Source organism: Lepisosteus platostomus, assembly GCF_059453375.1.
Source record: "Lepisosteus platostomus isolate fLepPlt1 chromosome 5 unlocalized genomic scaffold, fLepPlt1.hap1 SUPER_5_unloc_4, whole genome shotgun sequence".
Classification (NCBI taxonomy): domain Eukaryota; kingdom Metazoa; phylum Chordata; class Actinopteri; order Semionotiformes; family Lepisosteidae; genus Lepisosteus; species Lepisosteus platostomus.
The window spans coordinates 517358-532900 of record NW_028291474.1 but is presented as its reverse complement, the minus strand read 5'-3'; the positions used below and the strand labels follow the sequence as shown (position 1 = coordinate 532900).

Sequence of the window (15543 nt, the reverse complement as noted above, 5' to 3'; positions counted from 1 at the left end):
GAGTACTCACTGTGTGAGCTCCTCACTGCGTGTTCTGTACTCTACTGTGATTTAATTTAGATGATTACGTGGAGTAGAGTGACAAGATCTACTTGAACATTTTCGGTTTGTGAAATGAAACACTAAATACACTACTGTAAATACAAGTAATGGACATTTAAAATAACCACAGTACACCTAGAAGAGTGAAAGATAAAATACTATTTAGAATGACATTCACAATGACATTCATAGACTTAAGAACAGCACAACCGCCCGTACAGGGACTTGAATCCTGGGCCCTCAGATTAAAAGACTGATGCTCCACCGACTGAGCTATCTGGGCTCTGAAAGAAAGTCAACACTGTCGGGATCCTCGCACGTGTCTCTTGTTCCGAAGAGTAGTCATACTTTACCTGTCTGGAATGACCACTGACAGACTTTATCATGAAGCGACGGCACCACTCCCAGTAGAATGAGTGAGAAATACAGCATGACATGGGTAGTAAAGGGGCTCCCACAATCCATCTTTCCTCACATTACTGATTTTTTTCAATAGCATTTGGACCTTTTTTCACATTCAGATTTTTTTCACAGTTAATAAAATCTTTTAATCAACAACATTAAAAAGAAAACAAATGGAACATTTTTTGGAACAATAATTAAAACAATCTTTCAATGCCTTGGTTGTATACGTGTGCACACCCTTTATAAAGGGAGTTGCAACAGTGCTGAAATTTAAAGAGCATTTCTGTAGAGAAAACAGCCTTGATGTTAAGCTTAGGGAGCCTGTCTTTTAGAAATTCTATTTCTTAACACCCTGCACAGCCTCCCGACAGACTAACGAATATTTTTGGGAGAAATTGGCTCACACACCGGAAGACACTAACGTTTATTTACGTTAGAGTATGTGAATAACAGTTTAACCAAAAAAGTCTGTAATTGTGATTTTGTTAAAATTCAATAAATCGTCTATCATCAGTAAGTAATTATTAAGAAATTGTTTTATTTCATAAACTATAAGACAAATTAGAGAGTTTATAGGTCATAAACGTCGCTTATGTTCTTTTAACTCTAGCGTTCAGGATCCAAACCCAGGTGCGGACGGTTGTGTTTATTGAATCTCTTGTAATCATCAAAAGTCGATGTGTAGTCCTTCAGTACTTTCTCGAGTTGTGCCATGGATATTTTATACGATCAATACTTATCATGCTCTTTTGTATTTTCATTAACAAACGGAGTTCAAAGTTCAAAGTGTGTTTATGGCTGTGCTTCACATCTACACGAGAGCACTCGTAACAGTACAGGACACGCAGTGAGGAGTTCGTGAAGCTTTCAGTTTAGTGCGGAGTTCAGAAGGAGGATTCGCTCGCTGAATCCTAGAGGTGTTTTCTGCAACAGCCACGGCAAGTGTGAAGTAATCTCTGGATTTCCTGAATTTGAACTAAATGATTAGTTCAAATAATTTAGGATTTAACAGAACTAAATGAGGTACATTTAAAACAGCAGCGCAATTCTGCAGCACGTCGAGTGTGCCTGCATTTAGTTGTGTAAACCTGGCTCTCTCTGAACACAAGCAAAGAGTTCTCACTCAACAGAAGATTGCGATGTGAGTACTGTAATATAAAGCACCTGGAGATGCCAGGGATTGAACCAGGAACCTCATACGTGCGAAGCATGCGCTCTACCACTGAGCTACATCCCCGATGAAAAACGCAAGGGAACAGACTTGTCCAGATGCTCACTGATCACAATCCACCACTCACGAAGAATGCCTGCAGTTTCCCACTTTCGCGTTTCCTCTACTACAGAGTAAATGCATGGGAATGAAGAAATAAGAAAGGAAAAATAATCGCATTGAAGCTTCAAGAGACTGGGCACAAATTAATCTATGATTTTTGTATCCAGTCACACGTGCGACGGTGGTTAATTCCCAGACGGGGGAGTGCTTTTTTCTACCTCATTACTCGACTGTCTTTCAATTCTGTTTTATTTGAAAGCTTTTTGCATCTTTTAAGTGCTCTTGATTAAACTATGCATAGAAAAACAGCACTACTGATTATTTTCATGGACCGATGCACACTTGTTCTGTACAACTCGAGTGATAAAGCCCTGTCTGCAAATATTGTAGAAGAAAATAAAAGGGTGAAACAACGCCCCAACCACAGGAATGGTAACAGGAAGGATCGTGTTCTTATTTGATAAGTCCTTTTGAGATGTCTTGTCAATGCACACAGGCGTTAGAGCTGAATAATTTACTTTTAGTGGTGTTTTTAAACAAAGATGGAACATGTTATTTCTATACCAGGAAGAAAGGAGCAGACTTTAACTTTTAGAGGCAAAAACGACACCTTATCAAAGCTAATATTAATTAAAATGACATCACAACAAAAGAGTGGAGCCTTGAGTGAATAAAATTAGATTTCATTGGACGTCTGTGTCTCCATAACTTTATAGGTGAGAGAGAGGATTGTGATAATTTGCAGGTGCTTCTCGGAACTGCGTTGGTGGTACAGGCGCCTTCCAAATAATTGAGTCGGGTTTGAATCCCAGCCTGTACAAACCCAAATCTTTTCAAGATAATTTGTGGTCTGCTAACACATCTTTTGAAACACTACAACAGGTAACACCCCGTGTGAAACATCATGAACATCTGATAAAGCCTGAGTTTTACATACTCTAACGTAAATAAACGTTAGTGTCTTCCGGTGTGTGAGCCAATTTCTCCAAAAAAATATTTCTTAGTCTGCCGGGAGGCTGTGCAAGGTGTCAAGAAATAGAATTTCTAAAAGACAGGCTCCCTAAGCTTAACATCGAGGCAGAAAAAATGCTGTTTTCGCTACAGAAATGCTCTTTACATTTCAGCACTGTTGCAACTCCCTTTATAAAGCGTGTGCACACATATACAACCAAGGCATTGAAAGCTTTTTTTTAATTATTGTTCCAAAAAATGTTCCATTTGTTTTCTTTTTAATGTTGTTGATTAAAAGATTTTGTTAAATGTGAAAAAAATCTGAATGTGAAAAAAGGTCAAAATGCTATTGAAAAAAATCAGTAATGTGAGGAAAGATGGATTGTGGAAGCCCCTTAACTACCCATGTCGTGCTGTATTTCTCACTCATTCTACTGGGAGTGGTGCCGTCGCTTCTGGATAAAGTCTGTCAGTGGTCATTCCAGACGGGTCAGGTATGACTGCTCTTCGGCACAAGAGACACGTGACTTCCGAGGATCCCGACAGTGTTGGCTTTCTTGCAGAGCCCGGATAGTTCAGTCGGTAGAGCATCAGACTTTTAATCTGAGGGCCCAGGGTTCAAGTCCCTGTTCGGGCGGCTGTGCCGTTTTTAATTCTATTGTGAATGTCATTCTAAATAGTCTTTTATCTTTCACTCTTCTAGCTTTACTGTGGTTATTTTAAATGTCCATTACTCGTCATTACAGTAGTGTATTTAGTGTTTCATTTCACAAACCGAAAATGTTCAAGTAGATCTTGTCACTCTACTCCACGTAATCATCTAAATTAAATCACAGTAGAGTACAGAACACGCAGTGAGGAGCTCACACAGTGAGTACTCTTGAATACGACAAGAGGAAAGGCACACTGCACATCTGCAGAACATCACGTCCGAGTTTACAGTGACAGCAGAGGTTGGAAGCGACGTAGTTTTTTATTACTCGCTCGCTGAACGATCTCTCAAGAAACCTCGGTGGAGATTTAACGGGTGTCCAATAATCACGTTCAAAAAGTTTTTTTTTAACTAGGTAGCCTTAATGGCAACACGGTGTGAGTAGATCTTAAAACAGCTGCAGACAGAGTACCCGTAATGGCAACACAGTGCTTTGAGTTCGGCTTTTCTTATTTCTTCGGTAGAACCAGTGGAATCGGAATATACTGATCCGCATAAGAAGCGCTTTCGGTTTCTGATCATTTTTATTGAGCACTGCTCTAAATACCACAGGCCAGATGGCTGGTGGTCTAAGGCGTTGCGTTCAGGTCGCAGTTAACCCTGGAGACGTTTGTTAAAATCTCACTTCTAATAAAGATGTCTTTCTCGTTAGAGTAGAAACGATAGAAGCCTTAAGCGGTAAAAAAATCACAACATCTCGCATTTCACGTGTTTAATGTTAACTGTCTCAGTAGTTGCCTCGGTGATTGATGGCTCTTCTCCCTCGCAGGGTGACGGCAAACTTCTTCAGAGAGGGAGTCTCCCATGCACGGCTTTTCTTTATCAAGAGCTGAGACAACAGAAACAGACTTCCAACTGACATTAATTACTTCTTGAGCGTTTAGTTTAAAAGCTGGAAGCAGGTGAAAAAGTATTTGGAAATGCGGAAATGACTGCTGACAGTAAACAGAGCTGACGCTCAGCTGCAGACAAGCGCTCCTCTTTAGTATAGTGCTGAGTACCCCCGCTTGTTGCGCGGGAGACTGGGGTACGTTTCTGTGACAGGGCGCTGGTTTAATTTTTTAACAACCTGAGTTCACTTAAAAAGTGTGTACTCTGTACTACGTTTCGGACTAGTTACGGCGGTAGAATATGGAGATCATCTCCAGCTTTGAGCTCAACTGCAACAAGAAGTCATGCTAAATGTAGTATAGTGTGTAGACATCGCGAGACAACAGAACGAGAGAGTAGAAGGCGGGAATATATGGTGTAAGGGCGTGATCTGTGTAGTTAAAATAGTTAAAATAATATGAAAACGTCTCTTTATTAAGATACACAACATTTATGGCGACGAGAGATGAGTGGTTGACGGACTCAAAGCGAGCAGAACACTGCTGATTTTAGTTCTCTTGCTGGTAGAAACGAACTTCTGAATTTTCGGACTTTTCGTTTAGCTTTCGCCATGGAAGATATGGTAGCCGCGCCGAGAAGCTTTGCTTATGCTCAGCTTTTTCCACCATTTCTACTGAACCTCGGACCTCCGTATTTGTATACGGAATACAAGATATGGATGGAGTCGTACAGATTTTTTTAAATAGCCAGTGGATCTACAGAAGCTCAGGATGCCGTGAGACGGGCTACACTACTGCACTGTATCGGGGCTCCCGTGCAGCGGATTTTCGCCAACCTCCCTGGAGAAAAAGGTACATATGAACAGACTGTAGCTGCCTTAGACGCTTACTTTACACCGCGGAGAAATGTGGTTTTGGAACGGCATAAATTTAGGCAGAGAACTTAGTCTCAGGACGAATCTGTTGTTGCTTTTGTGACTGCACTAAGAGAACTGGCTAAATCTTGTGACTTTGGAGTATTGGAAACTGACATGTTAAGAGATCAACTTGTGGAAAAATGTGCACATAAAAGACTATAAATTGCTGCAGGAGGAAGGGCTGACTTTAGAAAGAGCTCTTACAGTCGCTAGAATTCATGAAGCAGCTCAAGCAGAATCAAGAATGCTTTCTGACCACAGTGACAAAGTGACACTGAACGGGGCGCTCGCTCAAACTTTACAAACAAAAGCCGAGCAGCAGGACGCAGTCATGCTAGAGAAATAGAAGAACAGGGGACGGCTGACATTACATGTTACAGGTGCGGACTAACAATGCACAAAGCAGATGAATGCGGAGCGTGAACAGCAAAATGTCTACACTGCAAGAAAACAGGACATTGTGCACATGTCTGCAGAACATCACGTCCGAGTTTAAGGACAAGTATCCCTTTTATTGTTGTTGCTGCCTCCGGTTTACATTTGGCGATGTAAACCAGATTCAGAAAAAAATAATTTGAACAACCTTATTCCCATGGTTACTTGAAGGCGCGGTGGCCAAGTGGTAAGGAGTCGGTCTCGTAAACCGAAGAGCGTGGGTTCAAGCCCCACCCGTGCCAGTTTCACTTGTCATCGCTTTCCTTCAGTTTCAAAGTCTTAAAAAAACTCGCAATGTAGGGATCTCAATAGTAAGAGAACATAACTGTCGCCAGTGATAAGTATTCTTGCATATCCTGCCTTGTTTTTTAGTCGACAAAGCTTGTCTCTCTTCACACCCATCTTCCGAATGATCGCCTCAGCATTGGGAAGGAACGTGCGCTTGGTACAGCCCCCGACTCCATGGTCTGATCACAAACAGATCGGGTGAGCTGTCAGTCCAGGTTGGAAGTAACGTTCGAAAGCACTAAAAATCTGACTTAGGAACGAGAAGACCGTGTTTTTTAAAAAAAAAACACAACAACAATACAACTGTATAACAAAAGAAAGACAGAGACAACAGCCGATGTCCAAAAAACAACAGGCAGCGTGCAAAACAACAAAAAGGTAACAGGTTATGTGCAAAAACACGCATCAAAAGAATGAAATAAAGGGATAGAAATGATGGGGAGTGAGCTTTTGACATGTATGGTAGAGGTAGATTTTCAATGTGTGTTTGGGTTTTTGGTAAGAAAGAAAGCACTGTGAGGTTCAGATCATAGGTGAGAGGTGAGGAGAGAGTGAGAGAGGCTGGGAGTTTAATAGTTTGATAGTGCGGGGGTAAAAACTGTTTCTGAGTCTAGTAGTCCGGACCCGAATGCTCCGGTACCGTTTTCCATGTCATACTAAACGCCAAAATTGTGTTAGTCCAGTCGTATCAATTGTCCTAAGATTACGGAAAATCGGATGCGACTGGTGCAGTCGACACCTATTTCTTCAGGATGGTCGAGCGGTTTAAAACAGCAAATTCACAGCTTCGTGTCTTTTAAGCTTTGTGTTTCACTCTCCAAATAGAGGCACGGGTTCAAATCCCACTCCCGACAATCAGGCGTTTTACCCATTCTTTTTTACCTGCCTTTACACTGTTTCAGTCTTGTTGTGCTCGCTGACAATCACAGTACGATGAAAACGGAGAAACTGCTTAGCAAAAACATAACGGACAGAAAAAAGCTTCGTAAACACGTGAATGTGATTAGCAGCAGTAAGGTATGTATTCAAACGTTTAAGGCTGATTTATAACAGCAGCAGAAGAAAGGGGCAGCCTTTGTGAGAATTCGCGGGTTTTTATGCTGCTTGGACTTCTTTCAAGCCTATGAAGTGACCCCCGTTTTATTTTCATTTTCAAACTTCAGAACCGAATAACAAAGAGGTTTCATGAGTGACAGCATTCCGTTCCAAATACCGTTTCCACGATGTATTCAGCGACGGGAATGAAATATTTTAGTGCTGGCTCAAATGCGAGGAATTTCAGAAAAACCTGGAAAAGCAACGCTTGCAGTAAATGACAAATGTAATGCGTGTAGTCAGCATGAACAGAACAACGCAATGCTCTGTAAAAACGATCTGAAGCCGCAATTACTCTTTTATCTCGGGCAGTTCATTCCGATACGTTTCCGCAGAATAAATGAAATGCCGAGCTCCAAACATGTTGTTGCCATTATTGTTGCTCCTGCTGCTGTAGTTTTAAGCTTTAATCAGTGGGTATGTAATGTTGTAAAAGGGCTGGACTACTTTGTTCAGTGCAAATTCCACTATGTGAATTTATGCTTTTTTAATATAAGCATTAACAATACAATGCGTGCTCAAAAACCCTTACTTATTAGCTTAAGAAACGGCAGTGTTTTGACAAAGTGTGGTATTCGAACAGAAAATGCTGAAGTGTTTAATACTTGCTTGTGAGCACATCTCCCTCGATTTAGACAAACTCTTGTTCGGCCGATGATTTCAGATCAAAATCTGAATCAAGTGGAAAGAAAGCTGAATTACGCTGGGTACTGGGTATCACTGTTACGCCATCAGGTCATGCTAGGAGGATTGGGGGGATGAAATTGACACAGAGGGACCCAATGTGGGGGCTGAACCCACAGTTCTGAGATTAAGAGATTCTTGCTCTATGGACTGCGCCTATATAATTATTGTGCTACAGCGGTAATGTTTCTGGGTGTGGATGAACATGACATTATAGACTGACAGCAGGAACAGGTGGCCCACAGGCAGTGACAGTTTCGCTATATTTGGCTGCAGTATATTGTGTTGAGAGCAGCATTAACTTTCCTGCAGAGATGGGAGTGCCTTTAATACAGCTCTTTCAATCGGACAGAGTAACAGGAACTGACCTAAAGTTTCGGCTGTGGATCCATCTCCACATGGGGGACAGTAAAATAGCGATGAAGTAATGTTTCTGGGTGTGGATGAACATGACATAATAGACTGCCAGCAGGAACACGTGGCCCACAGGCAGTGACAGTATCGCTATATTTGGCTGCAGTATATTGTGTTGAGAGCAGCAATAACTTTCCTGCAGAGATGGGAGTGCCTTTAATACAGCTCTTTCAATCGGACAGAGTAACAGGAACTGACCTAAAGTTTCAGCTGTGGATCTAACTCCACATGGGGGAAAGAGACAGTAAAATTGCGATGAAGAAACAGAAAGATTTGTGCTCGCTGCAAAGTAGGAAAGAGGTGGTCAGACACATGAAACAGCTTGGTGATAATTTGCAGTGACAATTTTATGTTATTTAGTACACGGATTTCTCTTCATGTTCCTTAAGATGTGTAATTTGTATGTTGGTTGTATGAGAACAGTTTCTCCTAAAGTCCTGTCAATTGACAGTGGAGAGCTAGCTGGTGCACATCTTCAAGAAGACTCTCTTTAAGGCGGTTACAAGTTTCTCGAACAAATCTGTGTCATATTTTTAAAATAGTTTAGCTAATGAGCAACGAGAGTACAAATAAATTCTCCCACCCTCCATTTGAAGATAAAACTCCATGTGCGAGTCAAAGTTTCCTTGAAGCTACTGATGTTCGTCATTATTGGACATTCCCGATGATATTGACTAAGAAGCTCAATTTTTACGTGTTGTAGTTCAACATGTGCAAAACATTCGTATCCCCTGCAAATATCGGCAAGGTCAGTGATATTCTCAACAATTTGTGCCATTGCAATTCGTGCGATTGGTGCCATACTTTTTCGAAATGTATACTGACATGCCAGGATCAGAGGGTCATATTTAAAAAACTGGTGCATTAAAATTTCTTGTACTTCAGGATTTTGATAGTCTGTTACATTGTCTTTCACACGGCGGTGTCAGAACTGTGAGACATTTTCATAATCGGGGGGAAGGCCGTAGCAATAAGCAGAAAGTGCAGTCACCTTTTCCCAGTGTAAGTCCGTGTTGTGGTGAGTTTTTAAAATTGGTTTGCGATTTTCTGAAATATATTCCATAACAAAATATAATTTGGACAGTCGCTATTTATTTGGATATTCCTTTTCAGTGAAGATGTCTACAGTATTCCAGCCGGATTAGTACTGATCGAAGAGAGCCATCTACAGGCGAAAGGCGACATAACATCACAGCAGCACCATTTAAGGTGGAACGAAAAACACGCATAAGAAGCTGGCGAATAAGAAGCTACTGTAACTTCAGCCTCGTAGCAGACCCTTGGAGGCACGCTCAAAATAATCATCTTTCCAAGTACTTAAGAGTCATATTTAGATCGCTTTACTGCAATTTTATGTGATTGATGGGAGATGTGAAGCCATCGAGCCTGTACTGCACTTTCACATTGAAACTGAAGCCATTTCTCATGCTTTCTCTCAGTTTCGGGGCTGCAATTGAGTGTAAAGGAGGCGACTTGAAATTGAAACGTGTAATCACCTTACAGAGGGTCTTCACGACGGGGTGCGTCAGCTAGTTCTCCATTATTGTCAGTTTACTGGACTTCTGAAGAAACCTATCTACAGCGAAGATACAAACTGCACAGTTTAAGGCACATGAAGAGAAATCTGTTTGCTGATTGACTCAAAAAATGTCGATACAAATAATCTGCCAGGCTGATTTACTTGTCTGACCACCTCCCTCAGTTCCCCTTTGCTGTTAGCACAATTCTTTCAGTTTCTTTTCTTGTATTTTCCTTGCTATTTTAGTGTTCCCCATGTATAGATGGATCCACAACCGAAACCGTTTTCACCCTGTGTTTCTGCAGCGTCAGTCTGTATGAGGAGCACACCTTGCACAGCTCCAGTGGCGCAATCGGTCAGCGCTCGGTACTTATACAGCAGTGCACAGCGGAGTCATGCCGAGGTTGTGAGTTCAAGCCTCACCTGGAGCAGTGTCTTTAGCTACTGAGAGCAACTTTCGAGTTTAGATACTGTTAGGTATTTGATGGAGATAAATTAACATCAAACGAACAAGTAAAGATTTATTTCGAGTCACAATCAAAGAAGGCTCCACAGCTGAAACGTTGTGTTTACTTCTATTTTCAGCATGGAATAAACCTATACTTTTCCATTTGCAGCCCACGCATGCTGTGATGCAGCTCCCTACTTAAATTTCTATCAGCTGTGTACCTCCAGTTGACCTGTACATAAATATATGAGAGAGGTCTACTGAGACAAGAGGAGCACTGAAGACTTGATAAAGCTCTCGCATTAGATTCTGTGTTTATGTTGTTCCCCAGATTTGTTTTTAATGTTCTTTTTCTTTTGAAGTTGTTGCGTTTGGTTTTTTTTCTGATTGGTAGCTACAACGGGTCAGTTGCAACAAACTGGCTGCTGAAATTTGTCAGCAGCTCTGTAGCAAACCTGTTCTCAATTGCAACAAACCTAAAATAACAGCTGCTCCCCATTAGATGTTACTAAAGTAGGAGACTAAGCAGACGAAGTGGAACAATAGATTACATTGGAACTGTCCTGAATGAAGTGGAAATAATATCGTCAATGAACAATTGCTTTCCAGACACTACAATTATTCACAAGGAATTTTATCAATACTTATTTTATTAATAAAAGTGTAATATCTTAATAATCAACTTTAATGTTATCTTTATTAGTAGCTGTATTACAGGTAATGCATGCACAGACTTTATTATACTATAATGAATTTTCAGATATCCCGGGGAGAGAACTGAAATGAAGGAAATACATATTTAAAAGGGGTGTAAGTCTTAAATGTGTTCTGTCACATAGGGGTGTTAATTGAATAGATTTGTTGTAATATTATTTGACTCTACACTTGTGTTTCTCAGGAGACAGCATTAATATTGGGGATTTGCGGATACAGATAATAAGTTGTACTATACAGGCAAATGTATGGTTACCTTAATGAAAAAAAACTCTTATCATTACCCTTTTCAACATTATTATTTAAGACAGTCTTTCAGAACAGTATTCTCGTATTAGTGGCTATAGTCTAATGATAATGGTGGTGAAACAGGCGAAATGTGCAGAAAGAATTGGAGATGGAACAGGAGACTCATCCAGTCGATAGAAAGCTTGGGTAGGACTGCACTAACACCGTGCCAGTGCTTAGTAGCGTAAAAATAATACGTGGTTTAACAATATCAACTGCTCTTCTGTGAGCTCAGCTCCACTACTAGTAATACATTGCCCAAATTTTCAAATTGGATACATGTGTTTTCTACGTGTATGTAATAGGTACTTTTTTGTTTTAACTGATTTAAAATATAATCTTTATAAAACAGACAAAGGGTTTATGTGTCGCGCTGAAATTCACACACAAGTAAGGAAAGATATCGCGCTTAGGAAGAAATCCAGAGTGGAGACGCCGGCGATTGAAAACAACCACATACAGCCTGTATGTGCTCTACCACTGAACAAACTTCCGACAACTACTGTATCTTTATCTGCAGCACTTTCTTTTAGGAAGAGTGAGGAGTCTACAAGCCTAGAAAATAAGACAACTAAGTGAACGACAAATTTTCACTTTTTGATTAAAGAACATAAAAAACACCTTTCTTCCAGCCAAATTCAAACCAGAGAACAAAGAGTTCCCAGCTGTTTCCACTATATTCCTCCGCTCTTACAACTGAGTTATCGAAAACACAGGAAGCCCACCTTTTGTCTTACATAAAGCACAATGTAGTGCAGCGGTCCTATTTATTTAAAACCCAGTTCGAAATCAAATCTCATTCCCATAGTCCTGTTTAGTTTGAATTTAAGCAGTTGTAGCAGCAATGCTTGGTAATAAGACAGAATTAAGCGTTGCTGTGCTTTCCTTAATGAGGCCCCATCTCACTCTCCATCTCTGTGGTTCAGCCACAGAGAAAGTATTCATGCAGGCTGATTTAAGATGTTTTCTTTTGATAAGGGACAGCTCCCAAACGGGGATGCACTTAGATAAGCCTGGCTTTCATGATCAATGGTCATCCATTGGCGCCTATCTGTCTAGGGAGTGCCAAATGGACATCTGGACTGCATTCCTAAGTGTCAGGAGTAAGTGACTAGTATCTCACCTTGATCAACCAATTAGAGACTGGCAGGGTGTGGTAACACCATGTGGGTCTCCAATGCCTGCCAAACTCTCAACCAATCAGAACACATCTGTGTCTTGGTCAAAAAGGGAGCGCAAGCTCAGATCAGGGCTCTCCTTGGCCATTTTCGCACATCCTCAGAGACAATCACGTGACAAAGGCTGTTGTCTGCAAAGGGACTTGGACTTTGTTCTAAGCGCGGGGCCGAGGATCCCGTACGTACTCAGAATTCTACCAACGTGAACGCTCCGCTTGATCAACGGCAGCCCACAGTTGGACCCTCGTCGACAACCTGAATAGCTTATTCAGAAGCAGCGCTGGACCGGGAACGAACCAGCTTCTTCCTGGGCAAAAGAGTGACTTGTGAGGACTAGCCGTCACACTGCATAGAGTGCATAGTGCATAGAGACTTTCTACTAGCCAGCCGGACTGCTGGTAGATCCCCTCGGAGCAACGACTGCCCTGCGCGCCGCAGTCAGATTCCTCCGCCCGTCCTACTCCGAGCTGCACCTCGACTGGTTGGCCAGTAGCCAGAGGACGCCAGGACAATACCCATTGGACAACCGCTGGGACCGAGGCTGCAACAGAGCCTGTCAGCTGGTTTGGTGTTCGTGCTGGGAAATTCCAAATCCATACACAGTGGATAAGTAAACCCCATGTTCTACATTGCGTCTCGAGAATTCAGTTGTACCTCAACACAAGTTGTTATCAATTTAATTCATGAGTAATGTATTTACTTCCGAGTTTAGAGTAACAGTGGGTAATAACACTGATTAGCGATTTGGTAACCGAACGATATATATTGACATATATTCTCTGTTGTGTATCTCTTTGTGTTTGCATCTCTTCGAGATTATATACTTTGTATATTGATAACCCTCACAGTAAGGTCTGCTGCTCGTATCCAGGCAGACTAGTATATGTTTGGTGCACAATTTATTTGAATAAATGTATCTCGTGTATTGAACCCGTGTGTGTGCGTTGTTAGTTGTTCTGACGATTGATTTTCTAAAAACCACAACGAACAACCTCGTGATCACTGCTACAATTAATAATTGTCTCAGTAAACCCATCAAACCTCTACACTTGTATAGTATAATTTATTATCTGTACCCGCAAATCCCCAATATTACTGCTGTCTCCTGAGAAACACAAGTGTAGAGTCAAATCATATGAAATAATACAACAAATCTATTCAATTAACACCCAGATGTGACAGAACACTTTTAAGACTTTAAGACCCCTTTAAATAAGTATTTCCTTAATTTCAGTTCTCTTCCCTCCATGGGATACCTGAAAATTCACTATAGCATAATAAAGGCTGTGCATGCATTACCTGTAATACAGCTACTAATAAAGATAACATTAAAGTTGATTATTAAGAAATCACGCTTTTATTAATAAAATATGTTTTGATAAAAGAAGTCTTAATAGAACCTAGGTAAATCCCTGTAGTAGTCTAACACCTACAAAAAAGAAAAAAAAAACAGAACAACTTCAAAACAAAGAGAAAAAGAACATTAAAAACAAATCTGGGTAACAACAAAAACACAGAAAAGTGAGTGCTTTTTCAAGTCTTCGGTACTCCATCGTGCTCCTCTCGTTTCAGTAGACCTCTCTCATATATTTGTGTATAGGTCTGCTGGAGGTCCATTGCTGATGGTAATTTAAGTAGGGAGCTGTGTCAGCATGTGTGGACTGCATAGGAACAAGTAAAATTTTATTCCATGCTGAAAAGAGAAGCAAGCAACGTTTGAGCTTTGAAGCCTTCTTCAGGTCTGACAAGGAACAAACCTTTACTTGTTCCTTTCATGTTAATTTAGACCTGATCTCCAGCAAATACTTAACAGGACCTAAACTGGTCAGTTAGTTTAAATAGTTGAAAATATAGGCCACACTGCTCCAGGTGAGGCTTGAACTCAATCTCAGCATGAGTTCGATCGCACCACTGGAGCTGCAGAAGTCTTTTTTTACACAGACTAATGCAATTGCAATTAGTCACGAAACAAACGAGAACTGCAGCTGTACACTTGAGACAGGACGCTACTGTATTAATTTTGTTTAACACTCCAGTCGAACAAGCCGACATGTCACTATTGCTAAATCATTACAAAAGACGCCAACTAATGACCAGTTTTATTTTTAACAGAACTTTACTGAAAGTTAAACTTATAAAACTACCTGAGCAAATAAATACAACAATTATTGTTCCTCTGACCTTCTCAGTATTTCTTTTTTTAAATTAATACATTTATTTATCCACAGTGTGCCTTGTGCTTACTTTTCAGAACTCTCTCTCCTGTGTCAGTAAGAGCTTACATTTCAAGTTAAGTTCTTTAATCAGTTCCAATATCTTCCTTTCAAAGTAGGGAAGAGCAAGCTGGCATGTTGTTTTGCCTGTGGTTATTCTTTATGACTATATCTTCTGACACCTGTGCACAATCCTACAACATTACAAGAGAAGCACTATAACAGGAGTCATAAAAATGCAAGAAGCCACTTTGAACAATCTTTCGGAATTGTAAAACAACTAACGCTTTGCTTGGCTGTCATTTGGTTTGTATACCAGTCCATCAAGAGCCAGCACCATCATCATCAGGTCATGTGCAGTCCTACACAACCTTGCGATTGACTGGGATGAGCTACCTTTTCCATCTCCATGGCATGCAGCACACTCTGGCTGTTTCAACACAGTCATTATTGGACCACAGTGCACTGTCTCTTCTGTCCTGTGGCTATCATAATCACTTTTAAGAAGCCAAGTTTTTTTCTTTAACATGTGCTTGGGTGCCACCCATTTCCTTATTATCCCTGCTTTCCACTGATAACCACAAATACAGAGACCCATCACAATAAAATACTTAGCAAATCTATTCAGTTGACTCCCAAATTTTATAGAACATATTAAAGGCTCCCACTCCATTTATATAACCATTTGCTCTGTTCTGTTCTCTTCACTCCCTAGCATATCTTAAAACTCACAGCTACTAGTAATGATTGACATTAAACATAAATAGTGAATGACACTTCTGTAAATACACACATTCATAAACTTCATTATTAATAAATATGGTATGAGTGTAAAGCAATTTTAATTAATATTCCAATACATTTCCAAGCAACAGATTATTTCCACTATATTTGGGAGCCTTCTAATGCAATCCTGCGTTACACCGAGTACGGTACTAAGCCATATGAAGACATAATTTAAATTAGTCCGCTACTTTAGTTACTCTGGAGTGCTGCAGTTGTTACTTTGTTTTCATTGCAATTGAGAACAGGTTTAGCTCGGCACTGCGTACTAAGCACAGCAGCAAAGTTTGTTGCAATTGGACTTAAGGTGGAGCACAAGTTTAGACGGCATCTGCGTTCTAAGCACGGGTTGAA

The 15543-nt window shown here is 40.6% G+C and overlaps 4 non-coding genes across 4 annotated transcripts; 3 read left to right on the top strand and 1 right to left on the bottom strand.

Moving 5' to 3' along the window:
• Positions 1 to 1612: 1612 nt before the first annotated feature.
• Positions 1613 to 1684, bottom strand: trnaa-cgc (transfer RNA alanine (anticodon CGC)). The gene has a single exon. It is a non-coding gene; the product is annotated as a tRNA-Ala (tRNA).
• Positions 1685 to 3235: 1551 nt separating this feature from the next.
• trnak-uuu (transfer RNA lysine (anticodon UUU)) lies at positions 3236 to 3308 on the top strand. Its single transcript has one exon. It is a non-coding gene; the product is annotated as a tRNA-Lys (tRNA).
• Positions 3309 to 5735: 2427 nt separating this feature from the next.
• On the top strand, positions 5736 to 5807 carry trnat-cgu (transfer RNA threonine (anticodon CGU)). The gene has a single exon. It is a non-coding gene; the product is annotated as a tRNA-Thr (tRNA).
• Positions 5808 to 9902: 4095 nt separating this feature from the next.
• On the top strand, positions 9903 to 9996 carry trnai-uau (transfer RNA isoleucine (anticodon UAU)). The gene is made up of 2 exons: positions 9903 to 9940; positions 9961 to 9996. It is a non-coding gene; the product is annotated as a tRNA-Ile (tRNA).
• The last annotated feature ends 5547 nt before the right edge of the window (positions 9997 to 15543 follow it).